Genomic DNA, 20,409 nt, shown 5'->3' with positions numbered 1-20,409 from the left:
GAGGACCCGCTGTGTCCCAGAAATTATTTAATCATTTTACAAAACCATAGGGTGGGATTATGATTCCTATTTGACAGATGCATTCACTGCGGCTCAGCCAGATGCGCAGACCCACCCATTGAGCAGACATGAACTGAAGAGCTCCTTTGTGATAAGCCCTGAGCCTGGAGCTGGGGATACAACAGAGGACAAAATGGAAATGTTGCCTACACTCATGGAACTGACTACCCAGTAGGAGAGAGAAGAAACGTAATTAAATAATCCCACAGATAAATGATGTCAGGAGACTTCAGTCTGGGCTAGGGAAGGCTTCCTGGAGAAGGTGATATTTGAGCTGAGATCGGAAGCATGAGTAGGTATTAACCAGGCGCCAGGTGTGCCAAACAGAAGAGACAGCATGTGCAAAGCCCTTGAGACAGGGAGGAGCTTAGAACTTTCCAAGCAGTCAGAGGTATGTGTCACTGGAGCACGGAGTGTGAGGAGATAGGAGATGACACTCACCGAATCACTGAAGGGTCGGCGGGATCAGCTCCACACCACCTCCTGGGCCTCGAGCCCATAGAGAAAGAGAACAAACAACAAACCAGGCTCTGTGCCAGACGCTGTCATACCCGTGATTGCATTTGATCCCTGCAGTCACCCAATGGTAAATGTTTTCAGCATCCCGTTTTACACATGAAAAAACTGAGGCTCAGAGAGGGCAGTAACTGCAGGTCACACCACTGGTCAGAGGCAGAACGAGGCTTCCCACCCACGCCTGACCCCAAAGCCCAGGCCCCCCTCATCTCCTTATCTCAGGAGCCTGGACCCCTGATACCCCAGCCACCATCCTGCTGCCGGGTGCCTTGACCCTCCTTTCTAGGCACATGATTCCCTGCAGGGAGAGCCCTGTCAAGCTCTCCGCAGTCCCACCTTTTTGGCTTCTGGCCTGTCTCTGTGGCATTCTTTCTTGGAATCCAAAAGAGAAACTTGGGGTCTGGTCATTGTATTCCATTAAGCATAATTAAGATACAACTTTGTACAGTTAATGAAGGCAATTTGGAGGCAGTTTCCCCTGTATCATGGGCTCTCATCAGTATCTGTCTGCTCAGCAGGAAGGTCTGGGGATATGGGAAATGCATGCACTGCATTACAGCTGCATCTGGCTGGTCTCCAGGGATCAATTCTTCCCACTCCAGGTAGAACATATTGTACAGAAACTACTCAGATCACATGATCCCTAATGTGGGGATCACCCAGTCTGGGGCCCCTGCCACCTTCTTCTCTTCCAGGACTCTCGACCTTCACCTTCAGGCTCTGCACCACCCTGGCCTCTGATGAGGGGCAGAGGGCCTGAAGCATTTCTCTGGAACCAGTCTGCCTGGGTTCATACCCTGGTCCCACCACTCACCAACTGTGTATCTTTGGTCAAGTTTCTTAACTTCTCTGGGTCTCAGTTTCTTCCTCTGTGAAATGGGATCCTAGCATCACCTGATAATGTCGTTGTGAGGATGAAATGATAAAATGCATGTAAAGCACTTTGCAAGCACATGGCACATGAATGTTGGATGTTTTCTTTACCTCTGCCAGCCTCCCACGTGCCACATGAGTAAGAGTTCTGCCCCACAAACTCCAGGTTCATAGATTTCTTTTTGCTGCTGTCAGAAGCTTGCTGTCTTAGAGTTGGACTTTCCCCGAGTCCTGGGTGCCCTGACCCTGTGGTTGACCTGACTGTGAAGCTGGGCTACACCTGATGGCTGACCTTCTGCATGGATGATCACCTGTTAGTCAGCTGTTTTCCCATCTCTGGGTTCCAAAATTGGCCTACTGGCCCAGACTTCCTTCTGGCACCTGCCCCCACTTACTCTCACTCCTTCACTCTTCCTCCACTTTGACCATATTTACTGATGAATAAATTACTCAACCAACATCATTATTACTATAGCTAATATTGGTGGAGTATTCACTATGTCAAAGCTCTTCACCTATACTTGCTGTTTCATTCTTATAACAGTTTACAACCAGATGCAGAAACAGAGACTCAGGGAGGTAGAATGACTTGCCCAGGGTCACACAGCTGGTACGGGGTGGAACTGGAATTCGAACCATGTCTGTCTTGCCCCTAACCTCATTCGTAAGCTCTCCAGTCAAACTGCTCTACAATTCCCAAGTGGCTGCTGTGTGCCAGGCCCTGTGCCCAGCTCCTGGGGCAGAGAGACCAGGTCTTCACCCTCGAGGAGAACACAGACTTATAAGAAGGGGCAGCAAGATGGAAGGGCTGCAGTGAAGGGAACCCAGGGGAGTGGGGTATGGGAACCATGAGGAGGACCTTTGTCTTCCTAAGAACAAGTCAAGAAGGGAAGAGATCTCAGAGCAGGGAACACTTGGCCTGTGAGGTGAAGTACAGATGGCAGTCTCTGAGGGTTTGCAGTGGGAAGGGCATTCCTACAGCAAGGTGCAGTAGGTGCAGTGGCATGAAGGTGTGACATACCTGGGTGTATTGAAGTTTAGGGGTGGGGAGCAGCAGCGGGAATGGGAGGCAGGAAAGTTAGGTAGGGGCCAGATCATGCTGATCCTCAAAGCCTAAGTCAGAATTTACTGGATGTTTTTCAAGAATCAGACAGACCTGGACTGCTGTCTGAGCTTCTCCACTTACTTGCTGTGTGACATTGAACAAGACCCTTTACCTCTCTGAGCCTTTGTTTCTTTACCTATAAAATGGAAGAGGGAGCATCAAAAGGCCTTTCTCTTAGGGGAGTTATGAGAAGGTCCACAAGAAACATAGCACCGTCTCTACAGAGTGAACTCTTAATCAGGACCAATAGCTTCCCTCACTCAGGGGGCATAGGGAACCGACATGCCCAGTGGGTCTGTCAGCCCTGTGCCCTGACAACTGTCAAGAGAGGAAGGTGTGGACCACAAAACCTGGGCCAGTAATTTTAGAAAAGGGGGAGGCTTTCTTGCTCCAAAGTTTATCATTTAAAGGCAAGAGCAGGTAGTCTTTCTACACCATGGTGAGCAGGATGAAGACTTTAAAACTTTGTTTCTCAAATGTTCACACTCCCCGTTACTATTTTGTCATATCTCTTTACTACCTGTTCTATTATTTCGTCAACACTTTTCTTTACATCAGTTTTAAATTGGCTCACTGTTTTCCTCAAATATGACCAAATATTTTTATTAGAAAATTAGATACAGAGCATTAATTTAAGATATTTCTCTTACAACTGTTTTTATTTTTTCATTTGTGTGAGGTTGTTTATTCTTTGGAGATAGAATAAAGCAAGTTTTCAATCATTCATCATTGTTTTGTGTATACTGTAGATCAAACTCAGGCAAACTCTCTTATTTTAAAAAAATATCCTATCCTTCTTTGCTTACTGCCTAGAAGTATATAAATAGAAAACAAAAACTAACACAAAGCAAATTTTCCAAATATAGTAAACTTCAATTATCTGTTATTTGGAATTATTTACATCATCGCTCCCTTTTACAAACTTAGTAATGGCAAGCCAAATGTGTGTAATCAGATGCATGCTATTTTAAAAAATTCTCAAGATTTAGATCATCTCTCTTTTGAATAACACTTCACAATTTACTTTAAAAAAGACTATAATGTACAAAGGAAGACAGTGACTGAAGCACATTTCTTCAAGAGTTCTTTTTTTCCTCAGAAGTTTACTTAGTTGTTTAAAAATGAAGTCTTAGGACCTAGAGCAATGTTACACACTGAAGTTAATTTGTAAAATAGTCTGTCTCTCTTATAAAGTAATTAATGGGTAGCAGTAATGCTATATATGTTTGTTTCAATCAACTGGGAAGAAAATTATGGGAGACATTCTGAAAATGATTGAATGAATTTACCTTGTCCTGGAGGTTTAGAAATTATAGCATTAGCCAACTCTGTCCCTAGCAGCTTTGAAACTGAAATCTGCACATCATAATGGGAACCTTCAGGGAACTTAAAATATAGTGGGGCCACACTGTCCAGGTCTGTACTCCACATGAAGCTGGCCTCACCCTGAAGTTCAAGGAGACACTGGTCAAGTGGGAAAACAGGAATTAGTGTAAAACAAAATATAAATGTCAGGTTCAGATCTATGTAGGTTGTAGAAACTATCAAGATCTAACAAAAAAATAGTACACCAATCCAGAGTTTCTAAATAATGATTATGGAGACAATAAATGAATACTTATTCAAAGTCCTAAAAGCAATATGTCCACATAGTATAGGAGGAGGAGGCTGTAAAAAATGTCTTTTGAACAAGACTTTGGCTATGAACAATTGTGAGAATAATTCCTGGGGGGCGGGGGGTCACTTCACCCTCAGAGCCAACCCTCCCACCCCCATCTGCTGCGGATGAGAATAAGTCTACCAAGACATGATCTGCTTGGGGAGGAGAGGTGGCCAATCTCTCAAAGGAGAAGGGACTTGAACCTGGTCCTCAATGGGCTTTTATTGGGTTCAATTTGCACAGGAATACAGGTAAAGCTCATTAATCATTGTCAGGCAGTAATGATCAAACAGTAGATAACATACAAAGAACTATGAGGGCTTATTCTGAGGCAGGGTCAGTTAGCTAAAGGGCCATAAAACTTTGGGAAATAAACTCACTTCATGCTTGGACCCTCATGGGACCCCTTGGACATCACCCTCTGGTGTTGATTCAGGCTTAAGTCAGACAGGGGAAGTAAGGCAGCCAAGATATTAGGAGACTTCTTGCAGATAGAATGAGGACTCAGGTTATGTCAAAGCTGAAGGGTGAGGGTCCATCAGCCCCTTTTTTCTGTAGCCCCCCCTCAAGTCCTTCCCTGAAGGCCTGCCCCCTCATGACCATGACTGTCTTAGGTCGTCCCTCCCTTGAGGAATCCCACTCATCATTGGCTAACCAGTCATCTGCCCGGGGACAAGGTGAAGTAAAGGGGGCAGGGGCAGTGCCCCTGCTGGGAGGATAGGCTTTGTCTTCTTAGTGGCTTATGGTCCCCGGGTCTTTTACTCAGCCTTAGCCATGGGGGGTTACAGCTTCTGAAACCAGGCAGGACAGTTCCCAACAAATTCCAACACAAACAACTTTACTATCTAATCAACTATGTCTATAAGGCATGAGAGAAATAAAAATAAATCACTTTCAAACAACATAAACCTTACATGTAAATTTTAATTGACACAATTATACAGAGGAAACTTAATAGAATAGAAGGAATACTGAGTAATTTGAACTCACTGCCCTCAATAATGTGCTGCTAACTACTTGATGAACCTCGGGAAATTCGTATAGTTTCCTCACGTGAAAGTGAGATAGTTGATTACCAAAGTTGCAGCCTAAGATGATGATGGGGATGATACTAGCGTTTTCACAGGAATAAACTGATTTGATTTTCTTTACTCATCATAGCTTTAAGAATATTCCCCACTGAATCAGTAAAGGTGTTACCCAGTATTCAACCCAACTTTTTGTACAAGGAACCCAAACATACTACAGAAACAAGTTTAGTGAGCAGGTAACTTGGAGAATCATCTTTGCTGTGAACAAGATCATTACACTTATTCATTGTCTCATAGACAGAGAATGTGTCTCCAATACTATAAAGGATACCTTGATTCTTAGCAAGGAGTTTGCAGGTAGGAGGCCCTGGGGAGCTGTTCAACACAGATAGGAGCTGTTCAACAAGAGTCTTCTGTTTCTTGTTTGTACCACTCCTGCTGGTTGCTAGCAAGAGTTTTTTCAAAATATCTCAACCAATCAAAACTAAACTCTGCCTTCTGAACTTCACTTAGTTAATTGTATACTTCTTCATTCAGCAGTAAGCTATGAGCTAATTCCATTCCTTGCAGAAAATTCTAACTGGTCATGATTGTTCTCATTAAATGTCAGTCAATACACCTAAAGAAAAAAAATGGTGCAGTCCCCAGTCCGTTGTCCCTCTCAGTCAGCAGGCAGCAGGTACACCACTGCTGCACAACCGCCCTGAGCCACCTCCACTAGCAGGATCCCCAACTGCTTGCCCTGGGGGTCCCTCATGGCTCAGTATCCATCCCAGTCACACTAGGATATTGGTTACTCAGCGCAGGGACTTGCAAACAGCAGCAAGAGAGAGCCAGCAGAGTGGGAGCACAGCTGCTCTTTTTTTATACCTATTTTTTTTCGATTACAGTTAACATTCAGTATTATTTTATATTTGCTTCAGGTGTACAGAATAGTGGTTAGACAATTATATAATTTAAGATGTGGTCCCCCTAATAATTCTAGTACCCACCTGGCACCGTATATAGATAGTACAATATTTTTAAAGTATATTTTATTGATTATGCTATTACAGTTGTCCTATTATTTTCTCCCCTTTATCCCCCTCCAACCAGCAACCCCCCTCCCTCCAGCATTACCCACCCTTAATTCATATCCATGGGTTATACATATAAGTTCTTTGGCTTCTCCATTTCCTACACTATTCTTAACCTCCCCCTGTCTATTTTGTACCTACCATTTATATTTCTTATTCCCTCTACCTTTCCTCCCATTCTTCCCCCTCCCCCTCCCCGCTGATAAACTCCATGTGATCTCCATTTCTGTGATTCTGCTCTTGTTCTAGTTGTTTTCATAGTTTTTGTTTTTGTTTATTAGTTGTGAGTTGTTGTCATTTTATTGTTCATATTTTTGTTCTTCTTTTTCTTAAATAAGTCCCCTTAACATTTCATATAATAAGGGCTTCGTGATGATGAACTCCTTTAGTTTGACCTTATCTGGGAAGTACTTTTCTGCCCTTCCATTCTAAATGACTCTATAGCTTTGCTGGATAGAACAATCTTGGGTGGAGGTCCTTGCCTTTCATGACTTTGAATACTTCTTTCCAGTCCCTTCTTGCCTGCAAGATTTCTTTTGAGAAATCAGCTGATAGCCTTATGGGCACTCCTTTGTAGGCAACTCTTTTCTTTTCTCTTGCTTCTTTTAGGATTTTCTCCTTCTCTTTAATCTTGGGTAATGTAAGTATGATGTGCCTTGGTGTGTGCTTCCTTGGGTCCAACTTGTTTGGGACTCTCTGATCTTCCTGGACTTCCTGGAAGTCTATTTCCTTTGCTAGATTGGGGAAGTTCTCCTTTTTTATTTGTTCAAATAAGTTTTCCATTTCTTGCTCTTCTTCTTCTCTTTCTGGCACCCCTGCAATTCAGATGTTGGAACATTTGAAGTTGTCCTGGAGGTTGCTAAGCCTCTCCTCAGTTTTTTTAATTCTTGTTTCCTTATCCTGTTCTGGTTGGATGTTCATTTCTTCCTTTTGTTCCAAATTATCAATTTGAGTCCCTTCCCTTCACCGTTGGTTCCCTGTATATTTTCCTTTATTTTACTTTGTATAGTCTTCATTCCTTCCTTTATTTTGTGACCATATGCGATCATTTCTGTGAGCATCCTGGTTACCAGTGTTTTGAACTGTGCATCTGATACTTTAGCTATCTCCTTGTCTCTTAGTTCTGTTTGTGGAGTTTTGATCTGTTCTTTCATTTGGACCATGTTTCTTTGTCTTGGCAACCTGTTACATTGAAGGGGCAGAGCCTTAGGTATTTGCCGTGGTGGGCCAACCCACATCACTGCATTGTGGTGCTGTAGGTGGGGGAGGGGTCAGAGAGGGAACAATGCTGCTTGCTTGGTTCTTGCCCCTTTTTCAGTCTCTTCCCCCACATCCCACAAGCGGATTGTGCTTTTTCAGGCACTGATTCCCATGTGGGTGTGTTTGTGTATGTTCTAGAATCCAGTGGGTCTGTCCAATGGACTCTCCTGTGAGACTGGGAATTTCTCCTGCCACCACAACCCCCCACAGGTTTTTACAGCCAGTGTTTTTGAGGCTTTATTTCCCTATACTAGGACCCTGGGTTGTGTGGTTTGTCTTGCTCCCTAGTTGTTCCTCCTGGCTTATCAGCATGCAAATGCAGGACCACCAGGTCCACCAGCTACCACCTCCTTGGTCATCCTCTCTGCCCCAGGTCCCTGTCTCTGTGCCTCCTACCACTCTGGATGAATGTTTCTTCAACTTTTTAGTTGTCGGACTTCTATACAGTTTGGTTGTCTGGCAATTCCGGTTGTCTATTGTTTTTAAATTGGTTGTTATCCTTCTTTTGGTTGTGTGAGGAAGTGAAACATATCTACCTCTGCCTCCATGTTGGCCGGAACTTCATATTACAATATATTGACTACATTCCCTAAACCTCCTTGTGAATATTTTGTAACTTCTTTTTCTTAAAAGATTTTATTTATATATTTATTTGCTTACTTACTTATTTTAGAGAGAGGGGGAGATAGGGAGAAGGAGAGGGGGAGAAACATCCACGTGGGGGAGAAGCATCAATTGGCTGCCTCTCACACACACCTCAGCCAGGGACCAGGCTGCAACCCACATTTTGTAACTTCTTAATCCCTTCACCGTTTTTACCCGTCCCCCTGCCCCCTCACCCACTTTCTATCTGGCAACCTTCGGTTTGTTCTCTGTATCTATGAGTCTGTTTCTGTTTTGTTTGTTCTTTAGATTCCACATATAAGTGAACCCATATGGTCTTTGTCTTTGACTTATTTCACTTAGCATAATACCTTCTAGGGCCATTCATGTTGTCACAAATGGTAAGATTTCATTCTTCTAATGGCTGAGTATTTCATTGTGTATATGTATCACATCTTCTGTATCCAGTTATCTACTCATGGGCACTTAGGTTGTTCCCATATCTTGACTATTTTAAATAATAATGTAATGAATATAGGGGGTAAATATATCTTTTCAAATTAGTGGTTTGTTTGGTTTTTATATATATTTCCAGAAGTGGAACTGCTGGTTCATAAGGTAGTTCTATTTTTAATTCTATTTTTAATTTGTTAATTTAATTAGTTCTATTTTTAACTTGAGGAACTTCCAGAGTGGCTGCACTAATTTGCAATGACTCGCTTATTGTTGTTGTTGTTGTTGTTGTTGTTAACTTTATCTTAAGGCAATACTTTTATTAAATCAAAAGTTTGAAAAAACACTTGAAATACTTTTACTAAGTTAAAAACCAACTGTGAACATTTCAGGGAACTTTTCTCCAAGCAATTATACATACTCTGTTACATAGTATTTAGTTGCCTTCTTCATCTGACACTCATGTACATCTGCCCACGTCAACAGAGAAAGCCATACTGTATTAATAGCTGCATATTCTTCAGTGTTCTTACATGCAATGACTGGTGTTTGTATTGTTTCTAGTTTTCTAAATAATGTAAAGAACACTATGGTGGACATCTTTTTGTACTCTGTGGGATGAAGAATTCTCAGAAGTAGAATTGCTGAGCCAAAGGATATGTACAGTTTAAACATTTTGAACAAAAATCACTAAATTGCACTCCTGGAGTAGAGCCCTGATTTATATTACCCCAGTTATAAGATACCAGTTTCTCTTATCCTCATTTGTCTTGTATTGCTCTTGCAGATGCTAAAATAAAAAAAAAGACTCAATTAGGAAATACTTATTAACAGAGAGGTTTACAAAGAATTGGTTTGTAATGATAATTTTAATTGCTTAGAGATTCTTAACTCTTTTCTTGGCACATATGATTTGATAATAAAATTGTTTCTGGTTCATGTGATGGAAGTAAATGTATCAGTACTTCACAGTGTTTGGCTAATAGCCCTGTGATTTATAGAATCTTTACTGTCTTAGCTCAGGATGCTACAACCAAACACCATTAACTGGATGGCTTAAACAACAGACATTATTTCTCATGGTTCTGTAAGCTGAAAAGTCCAAGACCTGGGTGTTGGTATGGTCAGATTTTCATGAGGGCTCTCTTCCTGACTTGCAGACAGCTACCTTCTCACTGAATCTTCAAGTGGTGGAGAGAGGAAGCTCTGGTGTCTCTTCCTCTTCTTAAAAGTACACCAGTCCCACCACAGGGACTCCAACCTCATGACCTCATCTAAACCTAATTACCTTCCAAAGCCCTGTCTCTAAATACCATCGTGGTGTGGGTTAGAGCTTCAACAAATGAATTGGGGGAAAACAAACATTCAGTCCTAACAACTACCATGAGGACAAGTCTCAGGACCAGGGGACTGGATCATCACTTTGGATGTGGGCCTTGTCTCTCCAATGGTAACCAATATGCACGATTGTTAACTGAATGTTTACTATGTACCAGGCTCTGTGTTAGGTAAACCCTCCTTATGAACTGTATCACTGAATCATTAAAATATCCCTCCAAGGCAAGAATTATTAGATCCACTTTACAACGGTGGAACCTGAGGACCAGCTAATAAGGGAGGGAGCTCAGGTTTGGAAGAAAACTACAGTTCTCTGCTCACTGTTACTCTGCTATATAACCAGGGAGACTATAAACTTATGGAGGGTATGGCCTGGTCTTGCTTACATCTGGATCCTATTCCAGTGTCAGCACTAAATAGATAGCATCAGGCTCAGCTGCTAAGGGTTAGAGCGAAGACTTTAGCATTAGATGACTTGGGTTTGAATGCCACCTCTGCCCTTTACTGACTTGTGGCATTGGCTTTATTTTTCCCATCTCTTAAATGGGGTTAATAATCCCTACCTTGTATAACTGCCTTGAGCATAAGATGAAATAGTTTATGCACTGGTACGTAGTAATCACTAAATGAATGCACTGGTACATGGTAACTACTAAATAGGAGGAGCTGTCATTATTTTTTGGTATACTCATTTAGTTTCCAAAGACTCATGGAACTGATGAGTAGAGTTCCCTAGAGTTAGAGATGGCTCCAGAGACCCTAGAGTGTAGCATCATTCATTCACTCAGCAAATTTTGATTGAGTACCTATTCTGTGCCCAGCATCAAAATCCAACAGTGAACAAGACAAGATGCCAGCTCCCAAAGAACCTATTTACAGGGGTAGTTAAGACAAAAGATAGAGTAGCAGGCAAAAAAAAATCTGTTCCATAATTCAAGTAGTGCTGGGTGCTATGAAGAAAAATACAGTAAAGCAGACTTAGAGGGAAAAAATTATGCAGGCTAGGGGCTAGAAATAACAAGAGAAAGGGCTCAGGGAGAATTATTTAGACCAAATGGACAAGGAAGGTGGCTTCTGAGCAGAGATCCAAACAAAGTGGAGTGAACCACAGGAAGACTGTCATTAAGAATTTTGGTGCCCAAAATTCAGCTAACAGGGCCCTAAAAGCCAATGTTGTAAATCATAAGGGAGGAGGTACAGCTCCCGATTCCAGTGAATTAGATGAATCATAGATGCTGAGCTCTTTTGCTTCCAACTGCTATGAGAATACCTAGTATCAATATGTAACTTGACGAATTGAGAAAGGAAATAATTTCATCATTACAATTAGGCCTGTTTGTCACCTTTCACTACCAGAGCCTTAAACAACAAGGTCTGGCACCCTCTTCAGTTATGACTGAACCAGGGACAGCTACCATCCCCAGGCAGCTGCAAACCCCAGGGTGTGGGCCCTCCTGGGTATGACCCAGAGAGCAAACCCTGGGCAGTGCTGGTTGCTCCAGTCAGGAAGACAAATGTAGAGGACTCAGCTGGCTGTTGGGATTTCAAGATTCTCCTCTGCTCTGATTTGCCCAGGAGAGGTCCCAACCCTTCCAGGAGCCAAGACGTGTTTCTCATGGTCTGGGAAAGGATTTGGGGGACTTCCTCCTGTAAGCCTTGATGCAGAAAGATTGGAGTCTTAGGGCTATCCTTATGGTTTGGGGAAGTGTTTCTCAGACCACTGACATCAGAATCATCTGGGATTCTATTGAAACTGCAGCTTCCATTCTTGAAATCTGCATTTTAGCAAGCTTCTCTATAAATCGTATATACCCAAAACCAGGGAGTGGATGCTTGGTGGAGCACCAACCAGAGAATATTTGCAGTCATGATTGGCTGGGGATCACAGGGCACTCACTCACATCCTGCTGAGAGATGGCACTTCCAAACCAGGTTGGTGGGTGCTGGACACATCCCCAGGTCTGTGCTTTAGCCTCTGAGAGAACTGTGTCAGGAATAAAGGCAGAAATCTCAGCAGATGGTGTTGGTTGGGCTATGAGGCAGTGTGTGTGAGAAAGCTCTGCCATACTTCAAATGAAAAGGAAAAAGGAGTAGCTTTTATATCTATATTCTGGAGGCAGATGTGCCACTTTCAAGTGGATTCTTTCCCAGCCTGGACACAATTTCCATTTCTGTCTGGTGAATCACTGCAGTAGCTGCTGTTTGCTTGTTGCCTCTTGTGAGCAAAGGACACATTTCAGAGAGGGACTGAGACCTCCCCAGGGACAGAACTGGGGAATTTCTTCTTTGTCAAGTTCAGAAAGAAGACCCACTGAGGCTGTCCTCGGTCCTGTGCTTTGGGGACCCAGGCACTCTTGATAAGCAAGGGGATGGTCATGCTCCTCACCCCTTTGTAATTAGCCTCCTTCTTGGCTCAGATCTTGTCCTCTGTTGGGTTATTTTCTGACTGTCCGGGTGCCACCTTGCTGGTTTTAATGAGAAAATGCCCTCCAACATTTTTTTGGACATTCACCCATGTATCAGTGAACAGTACAGCACAGGAATTAGCATGGGTTCTGGAAGCTGTCCTCCAGTAGCTCCCATGTCACTCAAAGTTAAAGTCAAATCCCTACAGATCTGCAAGGCCCTATGTTGTCTAATCCCTGTCACCTCTCTAACTTCATCTCCCTCTTACTCAGCTGCAGCCATACTAACCTCCTTGCTGTTCATCAAACATGTCAAGGATACGTGCACCCCAGGGCCTTTGCACAGGCTGTTCCATCCTCCTGTGATGCTTCCCCCCCAGATCTTGACTCATTCCCTCACTTCCTCTAGGTCTCTGCTCAAATATCACCACTTCACCTTTATAAAATAGTACACCCATCCCAGCCATCACTAACGTACTTTTTTTGCCCTCAGAGCATTTATCACCACCTGATATAGTATTTATTCATTTGTATCTTTTTATGATTCCTTTATCTCCATTAGAATGATAGCTCCTTATGAATGGGAACCTTGTCTAACTTGGTCACTGCTAATTTCCCAACATCTAGAACATTTCTGGCCCTTAATGAACAATGACTGGTTGATTGACTGATTGAATGAATGCCTGTCTCTGTGTGACCTTGAGCTCCTTAGCAGCTCTAAGCCTCAGTTTCCAAGTCTATAAAATGGACATAGTTTTGCATGTTAAATGAGATAATACATACAAGTCTTTTGCATGGTGACCCACACTCAGAATTCTCCATAAATGATGACTGGCCTTAGTTTATTATTACTTAGACCAAAAAATAAGACAGAATATGGTAAAGGAAATGAAGGAGGTTTACAAAGGGCACTCATGCTGAGAGATGTCAGAGGTGCCACCCAGGTGGTTGAAATCAGGAAAGACTTCTCAGCAGGGGTGGCATTTGAGCTGGAGCTCTGGCTTGGGCCGGATCTCAGCAGGTCAGTTCTGATTTTGTAGAATGGTGGTACAGGAAGAAGGAACAGGGTGAACAAAGATGCAGAAGGGAAAAAGATCAGGAGCTGGTCAGATGTGCTTCTCAAATTCCAGGGACTTCAAAAACAGGGGGGAAGGGAAAGCAGAATAAGGAGATGGAAGCTTTTTTTTCCCCCTTCCTGGAAGAAGAGAAACCAGCTGGCGCTTTCCAGTAAGTTGTGCAACAATAGGGCAGAAAGGACATCTGCTTTATACCCCCCTCCTTCCTTCTTGGAACCAAGTGCTTCACAGTTAGTAAAACAGTCCCTGAGCATCATTTTGTTGCCTTGCCATAACCCTTCTTGAGGTAGGCAAAATTTATTAGGTGTTTCTTATTCCAGTCTGACAGCAGCTGCAAGATAACCCTGAATGGGGTATCAGGTCCAAAAGAAACTCATTGGTAGTGGTGGGATTTCTGGGAGCTATGGCACCCTACTGGGTTGAAGACTGGGAAGAAATTCACATCACAGGTACAAGGGGAAACCAGGAAGGATGGTGTGAGGAAAAAGCGCTGAATGGCTAACTTTGGAAAGCAGAAGGACATGCATTTGTTTATTTGTTAATTCATTCACACTGTGAACCCTGAGCACTTATTATATATAAGACAGAATGTTCAGGCCAAAGGTCTATTGGCCGGGACTTTAGCCACTTTATATATGTTTAATTTTCTACCTGATTAACAAAAAGCTCTGCCCTGGCCAGGTGGCTCAGTTGGTTGGAGCATCATCTCATACACCAGAGGTTATGGGTTCTGTCCCTGGTCAGGGCACATACCTAGGTTGTGAGTTTGATCTCCAGTTGGGGTGCTGTAGGAGGCAAGTGATCGATGTTTCTTTCTCATCTCTCTCTCTCACTCTCTTTCTCCCCTCCCATCCCCATCTACTCTTTCTAAAATAAATGAATATATCCTCAGGTGAGTATTAAAAAAAAGTTCTGTCACTTAAGGGAGGTGAGGGAGGCAGCCTAATTTCCTCTCAAATGTCAACTTCAATTGATTTATTGTGGCTGCCCAGAGAAGGTTTCTGAGACTACAGTATGGACTCAGCAGGAAGGAATCTAGTAATTGATTAGTGATATGTGCCATGGTTTTAGGAGGGTAGAATAGTGGGTCAAATGCCACTTGCCACTGTAGGAGTGAGTCTGTATATACCTGTAATATACCTGAGGGTTTGCAATAGAATAAAATAGTTTCTTGACTCTGTGCAGTTAGTGAGCATGATGTTTCCAATAACTCACCATGGAGAGCTGTGAACATTCAGGACAATCAAGGGGGCAAGAATTGATGCCCCGTGGCAATAACTCACAAAGGTAGAACCTCTGAAAGCTGTGGTATCTCCAGACCTTTCCAAGTGTCTCATCCACTTCTCACTTGACACTTGTTCAATGCCTCTACCCCAAGCATTCAACTCTGTTCTTCCAGGAATATTCTTTTTGCACTCATATTTCATGGAGTTGTAACATATGTAATTCATTCATTGATATATAATAAATACAACTGGGACACACAAGTTTCGAAACTGTCTCTTCGTCAGTGTACAACTCTATGATTGGGAAGGAAGGCGTAAAGTCTAGAGGTGTTGGGTCACTGGGTTTTACAAGGTAGGGGAGGTGATTTCAGTTAATACAATGAATCAGTTAAGTGGAGGTTAGTTAAGAGAGCTTCTCCTACAAATATATAGTTGTATTTTTTGGGGGGAAAGAAAGGATTGACACTCCATATTCTACTTTGTAGCCCTTGTCTCTTGACTTAAGGAAATATTAGAGGTATCTTTTCATATCAAATACTCTCTTATAACAATACTATGAATGGATACATGGGAGTCAATAATGTGGATCTACCATGTCATTGATCCCTTGTTGCTGGACTTTGACACAATTCCCAGTTTGGGTCTGTTATAAAGAACATTGCCTTTCAGTTCCCAGTGTGAGCAGCAGAGGGCTTGGAACACCCCAGGATGGTGAGGAGTGGAGATGGACATCAAAAGGGAATGGAGGGTGGGAACTTAGAGTGGTGTAGTCACCATGGGAAACGGGATGGCAGTTCCTCAGAAAACTAAACATAGAGTCACCATATGATCCAGCAGTGCCACTTCTGGAGATAGATATGCATCTATCTGTCTCCAGAAGTGGCACATATATATAAAAGAATTGAAAGCAGGGGGTCTTGAAGACATGCTGGTATACTCCTTCACAGTAGCATTGTTCACAACAGTCAAAGGGTGGAAACAACCTGGGTGTCCATCAACAGATGCAGAGATGAACAAAATGTGGTCTGTAAATGCAGTGGCACATGCATTCATTCTGACACATGCTTCAATGTGGATGAATCCTGAAGACATTATGTAAAGCGAAATAAGCCAGTCACAAAGGGACAAGTATTGTACGATTCTACTTATATTAGGGGCCTAGAGTAGTCAAATCCGTAGGAACAGAAAGTAGAATGGGGGTTGCCAGGGACTGGGGAGGTGGGGGGAATAGGAGTTGTTTAATGGATATATAATTTCAGTTTTGCAAAATGAAGAGTTCTGGAGATCAGTTGTATAACAATATAAACATAATTAACACTACTGAACTATACACTTAAAAAGGGTTAAAGTGGTAACTTCTATGTTATGCGTGCTTTACCACAATTTTAAAAAATAAATAAATAAAGGGAACATGGGAGGAGATATAGGCATTAAGTATTAAATCAATAGCTGCTAAGATTAAGAAAAAAAATCAACAACCAGATAATATGTACCTCCTAAAGAAGCCAAACCCCACCTGTAGTCTTACCAAGGAATCAAATCTGAATCCGAGCAGTCTCTGGAGCCAGCTGTAGTTTACAAGACGGGCAGAGGACAGAGTCGCGTAGTAAACTGAGCCCTGAATGCAGAGTCAGCAGCTTCTGGCTGTGGAGGACAAAACTCACAGGATCTTCCAGTGAACCCTGTAGGGATATGAAAGGGGTGGAAGGAAGAGAGTATAAATTACAAGAGACTTCAAAGGCATGTCAAATTTTTCTAATGTACGAGAACACAGCGTCTAGGGTTGCACACCTGGGTAATAAAGCAATTTTAAAAGACACAGAAGGTGGTTCCTAAAGGTCAGGATGGTGATCACTTGTGGGGCACATGAGGGGGATAAGATACATGCATGGGGCTTCTGGGGCAGGGGGAGGGGGCAAAGTTCTCTTTCTTGACCTCGGTGGTGTTTGTGTTATAATAATCCATTAATTCATATACTAGATTTGCATGGTTTTCTGTGTTTATGCTTTACTGAACAACAAAAAAAACGACTTTAAAAAAGATGGGGAGGTGTTGGGTACAGAGAGAGGAGTCAGACAGACCTGGATAAAAATCCAGCTTCACCTACTGTTAGCGTGGCAACCTTTGGCAAGTGACGTAACCTCTCTAAGCCCCAGTTTCCTCATATGGAAAAGAAATTACAACAGTACTTAGCTCATAGCGCTGAGGTGGCATTTTCACAAGACAATGCACCTACTCCCCTAGCACTGCACCTGGTACCAAGTAAGTGCTCTAAAATGTTAGTTGCTGATCCTGGAAAGAAGTGGGCCCAGATGTAAGAAGCCCTGAGTGCCATCATCACCTCTAACCCTGACTCGCTGCATGGTCTTGGTAAAGTCTCTTCTCTGTGGACTGATCCCTCCCGATAATCCACAAACCTTATAAGCATGATAACTAAGGTGAGTAGGCTACCCTCCAGGACTTGTGGTGCTCCTCCTCCAACAACATGCAGATCCTCCAGTCACCCCAGAAAGCAGCAGGCGAGGCATGGAATTGCCCAGCTTCGCATGTGTGCCAGCATGTAAAAATGTGCCCCAGACAATGAAGATGGTAACTGTTCCATCGTCCCATGCAGGGAAGATAGTGCTGTTTTTACCCATCTAGGCTTGGGCTGTGTCTCTTGTTTGCCCTCCACTACCTTTGGCAGGCTCTGTGAACTTAGCAGATTAAGTGGAGGGTAGTTACAGCAATGTCAGGGAAGGAAGGATTACCTGCCTATCAAAGTTTCACTTTTTATGAGAAGTGGGGTTTCATTCAGAATCCCGCTTCCCTGGAAACATGAAGAGACAGCTGGCTAGTCCCTGATTTTTCAACAGAGCAGATCAGGAGAAATCAAGTCAGACAGAGTGCCTGAGCCTCTGCTCACTGAAGTACCTGAACGTGGGAATATGGGTACATAAGAAAACCTAACTTCACGTATAACAATCGGTCAGTGCACTGGCACCTGCTAGAAGACACTTTCATTTACTCGGCCCCGAATTCCCAGGAAGGACCCCTCTAAGGATCTCTTTCAACTGATAGATCCTTTCATGTGAGACCTTCACAGAATGCTGTGAGGAGCTGCTCAGTGCTGACTTGTTTGTTTATAACTGTGGTAAAATATACACAACAAAAATTTACTATTTTCACCACTTTTAAATGCACAGTTCAGTGGCATTGAGCACATTCACAGTGTTGTGCACCTGCCACCACCGTGCATCCACAGAACCTTCTGTCTTCAGAAACTGAGACTCTGTGCCCGTTAAACACAAACTCCCCGTTCCCCTCCCCCAAATCCTGGGACCAGCTGTTCTAGGGCCCTTGTGTAAGTGGAATTATGTAGTATTTGTCCTTTTGTGATCGACTTATTTCCCTTAGCATAATGTCCTCAAGGTGCATCAATGTTGAAGCCTGTGACAGTGGTTTCTTCCTTTTTGTGGCTGAGTAATATTCCATTGTGTGGGCATCATACTTTGTTTCTTTTTTACATTTTTTAATATATTTTATTGATTATGCTATTACAGTTGTCCCATTTTGCCCCCTTCACTCCCCTCCACCCTGTACACCCTCTCCCACCCATATCCCCCCTTTTAGTCATGTCCATCTGTCATACTTACAAGTTCTTTAGCTTCTAGATTTCCCATACTATTCTTACCCTCCCCCTATCTATTTTCAACCTACAATCTATGCTACTTATTCTCTGTACCTTTTCCCCCTCTCTCCTCCTCCCACTCCCCTGTTGCTAAACCTCCACGTGATCTCCATTTCTGTGCTTCTGTTCCTGTTCTAGTTGTTTGCTTAGTTTCTTTTGGTTTTGCTTTAGGTGTGGTTGTTCATAATTGTGAGTTTGCTGTCATTTTACTATACATGTTTTTTCTTTATCTTCTTTTCTTAGATAAGTCCCTTTAACATTTCATAAAATAAGGGATTGGTGATGATGAACTCCTTTAATTTGACCTTATCTGAGAAGCACTTTATCTGCCCTTCCATTCTAAATGAAAGCTTTGCTGGATAGAGTAATCTGGGATGTAGGTCCTTGTCTTTCATGATTTGGAATACTTCTTTCCAGCCCCTTCTTGCCTGTAAGGTCTCTTTTGAGAAATCAGCTGACAGTCTGATGGGAACTCCTTTGTAGGTGACTGTCCCCTTATCTCTTGCTGCTTCTAGGATTCTCTCCTTCATTTTTACCTTGGCTAATGTAATTATGATGTGCCTTGGTGTGTTTCTTCTTGGGCCCAACTTCTTTGGGGCTCTCTGAGCTTCCTGGACTTCCTGGAAGTCTATTTCCTTTGCCAGAATGGGGAAGTTCTCCTTTATTATTTGTTCAAATACGTGTTCAATCTGTTGCTTTTCCTCTTCCCCTTCTGGTACCCCTGTCATTCGGATGTTGGAATGTTTAAAGATGTCCTGGAGGTTCCTAAGCTTCTCCTCGTTTTTTTGAATTCTTATTTCTTCATTCTTTCCTGCTTGGTTATTTTTTTCTTCCTTCTGGTCCACTCCATTGACTTGAATCCCAGTTTCCTTCTGATCACTATTGGTTCTCCGTGCATCTTCCTTCATCTCTTTTATGGTAACCTGCATTTTTTCATGTAATTTGCACCCAACATCAACCAATTGTGTGAGCTTCCTGATCACCAGTGTTTTAAACTGTGCATCTGATAGATTGGCTATCTCTTGGTCGCTCAAAAGGATGAGTCCTGGGGCATTGATCTGTTCTTCTGTTTGAGACATGTCTCTCTCTCTCTCTCTCTCTCTCTCTCTCTCTCTCTCTCTCTCTCTCTGCCTCTTTTTGGTCTGGTCGCTCCTGTTATAGTGAGGGGCGGAGCCTTAGGTGTTCACTTGGGCTGGGCACCCCAGTCACTAGATTGTGACGTTGTATGTGGGGGTGGGTGCAGGAGGGAACAATGGTGGTAGCTCTTTTCTCCTGGGACCTCAGTCCCTTCTCTGGGATCCTGGGTTGCGCGCTCTGTCCTGGTCCACAATCACCGCCTCACTGGGTCTGCCAGCTGCCGCTTGCGTAGTCAGGGTCCATCCACTGCGATCTTGTGCGCCCCAGATGCCTTATGCACTCCTGGCTGCTTTAGGCACCCAGTTCTCCCTGTTCTCCGTGCTCTGCGCCCCGCACCCAGCCGCTCCTCTCTGCCCCTCCTACCGGTCTGGATGAACGGGTCTACTTCAACTTCTTGGCTGTCTGACTTCCATTCAAATAAATTCTCTATCAGTTCTGGGTGTTATTCTGCCTCTAAATTGTTGTTGTTCTAATCTTGGTTGTGCGTGGAGGTACGGTGTGTCCACCTATGCCTCCATCTTGTGGGAAGTGGCATCATACTTTGTTTATGCGTTCGCCCACTGATGGGTACCTGGGCTGCTCCCACCTTTTGGTTATTTTAACTGTTGCTGCTATGAATGTGGGTGTATCACTTTCTCCTTAGAATTGTGCAGTCATCCTTTATTCCAGTTACCTTGAAGTTGTTCTGATTACACAGGGAACTAATACGCACTAAGCAGTTAGCTGTTACTTCTCTTTAACACCTGCATCCTGGGCTCAGGGACTGGGGAAATAGGAAAGCACCAGGGGACAGGGTGAGGGTTAGGGGCAGCCAGGGCTGGGCCAGGACGGGGAACCCCAACATGCTGTATATTCACAGCTGTAATTTCCATGGGTTGGGAAAGTTCTCTTGGCAACTTTTATGAACATTATTACAATAC

General features: G+C 43.2%; 2 protein-coding genes across 4 annotated transcripts in view; both read left to right on the top strand.

Annotated features, from left to right (window-relative positions):
* ATG7 (autophagy related 7) overlaps positions 1–20,409 on the top strand; it is a 379,417-nt gene that overhangs the window by 45,757 nt on the left and 313,251 nt on the right. The gene's annotated exons all lie outside the window — the stretch shown is intronic.
* The window catches only part of HRH1 (histamine receptor H1), a 95,819-nt gene that overhangs the window by 45,773 nt on the left and 29,637 nt on the right, over positions 1–20,409 (top strand). The window lies entirely within an intron of this gene.

This window comes from Phyllostomus hastatus, unplaced genomic scaffold (assembly GCF_019186645.2).
Source record: "Phyllostomus hastatus isolate PE091 unplaced genomic scaffold, TTU_PhHast_1.1 phas_contig_16, whole genome shotgun sequence".
In the NCBI taxonomy this organism is placed as follows: Eukaryota; Metazoa; Chordata; class Mammalia; order Chiroptera; family Phyllostomidae; genus Phyllostomus; species Phyllostomus hastatus.
Note: the sequence above shows the minus strand (reverse complement) of the source record. Positions and strands in the feature narration are given on the sequence as shown.